This window comes from Melopsittacus undulatus, chromosome 4 (assembly GCF_012275295.1).
Source record: "Melopsittacus undulatus isolate bMelUnd1 chromosome 4, bMelUnd1.mat.Z, whole genome shotgun sequence".
NCBI classification, from domain to species: Eukaryota; Metazoa; Chordata; class Aves; order Psittaciformes; family Psittaculidae; genus Melopsittacus; species Melopsittacus undulatus.
This window is the reverse complement of record NC_047530.1, coordinates 91144822-91151811: the sequence shown is the minus strand read 5'-3', so window position 1 is coordinate 91151811 and position 6990 is coordinate 91144822.

Genomic DNA, 6990 nt, shown 5'->3' with positions numbered 1-6990 from the left:
GCCTCAGCCTTGTTTAGGAAAAAGAACAAGTGATCACTCCAGCAAGCTTCCAGCAGCACTTTCTGCATTTCTTAAGACTTTCCACCACAGAAAGATGCCTTTTTCCAAAATATGCTAGTTACTACTTTTGATCCTGAGTAACTGGGTGAAATTCTACAGCCTGTGCTATATGACAGGCCACAGTATACAAGCTAATAGTCCCACTGAGTTTGAAAACTATGAAAATTGGAATCAACTGAATTTTGCCAGGGATGCATTTAAACCAGTTATGGTAACCTGTTTGCTAACAGAAGAGAGATAAGGCCCTTACCTACAATTCTATCATTTTTGTTCCCTTGCAATGCACACAATTCTCTCATATATTCCCACAGCTGTGACTGCCCCTCTTCTTTTTACACCTGCAACTGAGTTTGACTTCTAATTCCCAAAGTAGTGGCCTAAATTAATTGGTGGTGTAACTCACCTACTTTAACGTTAAACTACAACTGAATTTACCCTTTTCCAGTTTGTCTTTATCAGTCGGTGCATAACAGTGGGAGCTGACGAGTGTTCTGTATCTAGAACAGTTCAGAAGTAAGAACACAGAAGATGTAGAATAAGGATTTGTTTATCTAAGATGGAATGATTGAGCAAGCACCTAAAATGCACATTTACACTGACTGCAAATTTCTTTCAGAATTGTCTATGTCAGCCTAGAATTAATTTTCTGAAAATCCAAATCATTCAGTTTGATATGCCAATAGGAAATGTATATCCCTTTAAACTCACAGCTTTGATGATTTCTTAACATTTAGTTTAGTTTTTTTTTAATTAAAAAGTCAATGACACTAAATGCAAAAATTTCATGCCTAAGAAAAAAAAATGTTTGTTTAAAGTAGAAGAATTATCCTCCCACTTTTTTTGGTGCTGCAAACAAACCAACAGTCAACTTATTGGGAATAGCCTACTTCAACATCTAAAAATCCACCTGGTTTTCCTTGGGCTGAATTTTCTCAGCTTTGCTCACTCCTACTAACACTCACTCATTGTCCCTAACTGAAGCAAAGTGAGTGGAACCTGAATACTGATGAGTACCAGTTAACAGGGATAACCACTTCCATTTATTTTGCGCCTGTGTAAATAGTCACACAAAGTGCAGGACTTGTGTTTATAGTCCCCTGCTGAGTCAGAGCATTGCCAGCATCTGCTTCATGACTGATGGTGAGTCTCCTACAACAGATTTTAGTAGCAAGGGCAAGTTACTTCCTTGTTTGGCTTGGGGTGGGGTTTGGGGTTTTCCGGGGTCTTTTTTTGTTTGGGTTTTTTCTCTGCACAACTTCCAGCTTTGCTTCTTGCCTCTTCCACCTTCCCTCCCAGTTTGAACCAAATTCCATCTCCTGTCATTACAACGTATTAAATTCTACATATTTTCAGCACTTTTCTTGATTTAGAATTACAATGCAGGTTGATGGCACAGTTCAGATCAGATTGTTAGCCAGATCTCATGGCCTTGAGTGCAACTGTGCTGATTTACACCAACAAAGGTAAAAGCCAGGTACAAATCTTATCGCCTCCCCCTCTCCCCTCACTACTAAAGTGATTAAATAAGCAATACAAGTTGCAGAAGACACAGCTGCAAAAGCAGCAGCTTCCCCATACTTTGTTTGCCAGGAACTATAGTTACTTGGAATTTTTTACATGTTTTTCAAGATGAAAAAACATAAATTCAGAGCAACAAAATATTTTTCAGTGAGCAAACACTTCTGACAAGCTACACTAATTAAAACATAATGAAATCAATATTTTTAAATTCATATGAGAAATTTAATTTTTCAAATGAACTTATTATTTTAATACAAATATTCATATTTTTAACACGAAAAAATACTTTTTTTTAATATTAAAAATATTCCCTATACTAAGGGGGGGGGGGTTTAAAGTTGACAGTTTAAGATCAGCAAAATCTTAAATTCTCTTCACAGACCCCAGCCAGTGCTTGAGGTTTTCTCTGACTGCGATTGAATACAAAGTGCTCACATTTTTATTTTCTCATTCTTGCCCAAGAAGGAAGTTTCTCAGAATTTAGACTTTAAGCATCCAGATTTACCAACACTTTATCCAACACTGCCCTCACTTACCAAGGCCTTAAAAAGCAGGAGAGTTTCTTGATGTATTTTGACACTGTAAGCTCGGAGGCACAGAACAGCTGTAAAGTTGTCCCCAGGTTCTAGCTGGCCAATCTTTAGCATTTCAGGATTTTTCTAAGAAGACAGCTGTATAAATTCCCTAATGAAATCACAGGGACACAGTAGTGTAATACACTAAAACTGGCTTGGATACTAGAAACTGATTTAAACTTTGAGAGTATCCTGACTACTGTAGTCACAGGATCGTAATTTTCTTTTTTCTAGCATCATCCTGAAATTGAGAGATTTGCTTAGACATTCTTTGCTTAAGGCTCTGAGAAAGGAAGATGTATCCTTGGGATTAAAGGTATCTATGAGGCTGCAATATAAATTCAGTTCCAAACTCGGCTACGATTCTCCAACAGTAAACAAACCATTTGCTTTGTTCCTCAATTTCCCTTATCTCAGATTTTGTTTTTAAATTAGCCCTACCCCAATCATTTTCAATTCTTAAAAAGATCTTGCTGCATGCTTCTCAAATGCAGTACTCTGTTTCTATGGATCATTCTAGATGCTCCCATAAGGTAACAACATTTAGAAATAAGTACATACACAGCTTTCTGAATCAGAAAGAGCTATAAACTGGTACAGTGTGGTGGAAGAAGGGAGTAAAAAAAAGGGGGGGATGAGGGGGTGCCTAACTGCCTCCACAGGGAAACTAGGGGGAACTGTTGTATGCTCATGTCTCAGCCCTCCCTTCCGAATGGGACAAAGGCACAAGTGAGACACACTTGGACTCTGAAGCATTTCTTCAGCTTGCACATATCCATAGCAAATAAACACAAGATAACAGAGAGTGGCTCAGAGACACTTGTCACAGACGCCACAAAACGAACCAACTTATTCTTAAATCAGTCACAAACAACCCCACCAAAATATCAGTATCACTTTGCTGCTAGAAAATAGCGTTTGTTAACTTCAGCCACTGACTGAAGTTCCAGACTCAAAGTTCCTCTCTTTGCTGCTTTTCCCTATGAAATAAAATATAGTACCCCCCCCTTCTAGAAGCTGACACACCATCTTGTTCCACAAATCTTTTACCCTAGAAATTACATTACAAAACTTCCCTTCTACATTTTGTCCAAGAAAGTGAAACAAGAATAAAATAAAAGCAGAGGCAGCACTAGGAAGTGACAGGCATTTACCAGTTCTGTGCTATAGTTAGTGCACAACACTGATATCCTGAAACTCTTCAGATCTAAAGACGTGGAGAAGTCAATATACAGATGATCCTGCACTGCTTTTATGCAAGGGAAAGAATGACTGGTCTAATGCCCCTTTTTACATCTCTCATTCCCCACTCCTCACCTGATCCCATATATCCTCTGTTCTTTCAACTATTTAATTTCATAAACTATGTGAAATGGAGTGAGACAACCATAAGCAGAATTTAAAGGTAATGTTATCTGAAATTTCCAGAGAGCCAGGCTTCTACTCCCAGTGTCCACCACTGGCTTTTTGACAGTACTTCAACAACAGAGTAGAGGCTAAAAGCTCTTATTCATGCTAGCACAAGTCCTAACAAGCCTACTCTCCTAATAACCCAGTCCCCCTCTTCCTCTGTTCCCACCTCTTACTTTTTCTGCTACTTCTCTCCTACCCCCAGCTTTTTCTCATTTCTCCCTGTGTCTTTCCTCTGCTTCCCTTTCCCGTCTCCCCCATTTCCATTCCAAAAGTTCCCAGTTAAAAGCATTGCCTGGAGCAAGATCACATCTCCAATGAGAAAGGCAACTTCATTACAGTTTAACATAAAAAGATCAGCTGATATCGACCCATAATTTGGACAAGTGCCATGCTATTGACAGGAAGACAAAATAAGTTAGAATGGCCATGTTTCAAAAATTCTGTATGTACACTCAATCACTAGAACAGAAATTGCAGCTGGGTATATAATAACACAGCCGTGTTCTCTATTTCCCCTGTAGATCAATGCTAATATGAGGAGGGCCATGGAAGATGGATGTTGCCGACAGAAAAGCTTGAAATTCCAGGTTAGGACTTGGGTGGCTTCACGGATAAAAAAAGTGTGTGTGCAATGGCAGCATAATTTAAATACAAAAGAGCAAACCCCTTCCTTACTACCTAAGAATGCTCTACTTCAAAGTAGTCACTTCTACATTCAAATTCAAGTTAGGGAAAACAGAAACAGACCAACAGCAAGGATTTTAGTTCAGACAGCTAGAGACCCCAGCTGGATTACTTAGTGGGATGAGACAACCATAGGACAATACACTTCACATATTCATAGATACACTGAAAGGTATATATGAGCTTTCTGTACATTACTGAACAATCACTCTGCTAAAAGGTAATTTTTCCAGAAAGTAGATGGTGGCAGTAGAGACAGAGTATTTATTTCCTTTGCTTTTTACTAGAAACCATTTTGCTAGGCTACCAAAGTTCCACAAAATTTCTAGCCCACACTGGTTATGTTTCACTAGTAAGGTTTATGACCCCCACATAACACATGCTTAAACTGGTCATCAAGGAGCAAATACAGGAACTTCAGCACCAAAAATACAATCCTCTGTCATGTGAGCTAACTCAAACAGATATTTACTGTAACAGATACTTATTCTTTGTACAGACCAATAGGTACAGAGAATAAAACAGACAAACAAGGCATTATACTTGCATTTTGCAAAGAGCAATTTTCTACTCTACCAAGGCTGGATCCAATCACAGTTCACATGGGAGGACTGCAGAAGACTACAAGCCACCAAAGCACTGCTGGATGTCAGCACTCCAAAAACCTCAGCTGTGCGACATGCACCTCTACTATTCCTATCTAAAAACCTCCTGTAACTAATAGCAGCCAAGATCTTATTTTCTCTAGAAGCCTGCTGTTTGAGACCAACAGAGCTCACTTAGCAATGCATCACACACTATTCCTGATTATGCAGGAATACCAAGTAATTGAAGAGAAATAATGTGCATCCATGACTAGGATTTTTACCAGGATGCATCCATTCCTGTTTCCTCCAGATTGATATGTATTCATCTTCAAGGCTGAGGACTACAAACCACACAGTTAACTTAAAACTCTGATGTTGCACTGGTAAATCATTCCATATAAAAAATATTTATTTATTTATGTATCTTTCTCTGCTTTCACTACCCCTATTAGGAAGCTTCTTCAGTATTTTAAATCAAGATGTTCAAGTTGCTAACATTACATTGTACAAACAGGGAGTATTTTTTTCAAGATTTATAGTGTGGGTCATTTAGTGTGTTCATTTTCAAACTGTTCAGTCAAGCAGGCTCACTTCCCAGAAAAGATGCTGCCCCACCAAAACTTAAGTGATTTTAGCCTTGATCTAAATCCAGATTCCACAACTAGCCTATCTTGACAGCAAGCCAAACCTTTCTTCAGATACCCCTACATTTTCTGAACTGCACAAAAACCCATGCTGAGGTTTGTGACTCATGCCCATTATTAGTTTAGTCAGATTATAGACTATTTTGATGTCTGTTTCTCAAGAAAGTGTTTCAATGTTTAAAATATGGATAGGAATTGTGAAAGAGGGGGCTGTTAACACCAATTTTATCATCACGGACTTTTACAGACCTACCTGCAGAGCATCTCTACCAGCAGAAATGCTGTAAGAGCCCCAGGTCTTCAGATCATCCTTAAACTCTCATGTAATTCCATCCAGTGAGCTACAACTGCCCTTTCACCTAGCTCTTCCTCCTTCCTTCTGAGCCCATCTGGCTAATAGGTCAGAAGTGAGGACACCTGTGCACAAAGCCATTGAAGCTGGGAGATTATTTGCTAACTCTGGAGGTTTAGTTCCCATCTAAAGCACCTGCTGTGGCCCTGAATCCACTACCGGTGGCCTCTGATTCACCTTTTAGCTATTTGTTCTGTTAGCGTCATTGGAGGGGTATGTAATGCAAGGAGAACGGCCTGGCTCCCTCCCACACGTGACTTTCCGGGAACTGAAGCTCCCAGCCTTTTCCATCGGGGTGCTGCAGTTGTAAAGCTCCTACTGCGGCCTCAGAGTGGCATCTAGTGCTTAGCCACGGCACTGCTCTTCATCAACACTCCTCAGCAATTCCCCTGCTCTGCCACCGTTCTGCACATACCGGTTCACACGCTGCCCGCAAACCAGGGTCAAGGACTTGCTCTTGGATAGCAAGCAAAATAACTGAGTTATCAGGAAAGGAAACGAGTGCTCTTCTCCCAAACTGCAGGATTAACTGATCCCGTTGGGAAGTAATCAGTAGTACAGTAAAATAAAAAAGGCAGTAAACTTACCCTTCTTGTTAACCAAACTGCTATATGAAGAGTATAATTTCTATAATAAAGCCCAAATTAGAAGAGGGCAAGTTGTATTTAACAACATTTGCCCTCCACTGGACACTTGTAACAGGACTTTTACTAACATGTACCAATGGAAAGCTGATTTAAATTACTACACATTTCTTCAAAGGCCTGTTCTCACATACTGAAGCTTCTGTTCAGTGCTGCTCACAACAGATTTGTCTCTTAACCCTAATTTTTTGAACTATTTTTTCCTCTTCTTCTCTGTGCCAGTCAAATCTAAAAAGCAGAACCCTCCAAGAGAAGGGCAGCAAAAGAAGACAAGGAACCTGATGCACAGCCAGAACTTATTTTGCAGGTACCAGAAATAAGAGCCATCAGAATATGAAAGACACAAATTGCTGGAACTCCTGAGGGAACTCCTGAAGGCAGCACCCTTTTTAAAAATAAAAAATGTTACTTTTTATTCTGTGATTTACTGAAGTATTTTTTATTGTGTTCAATTTAATCAGAACATTCTGCAGGCAGGTACATTATCCCAGCCAAGTACATTTCCTCTTT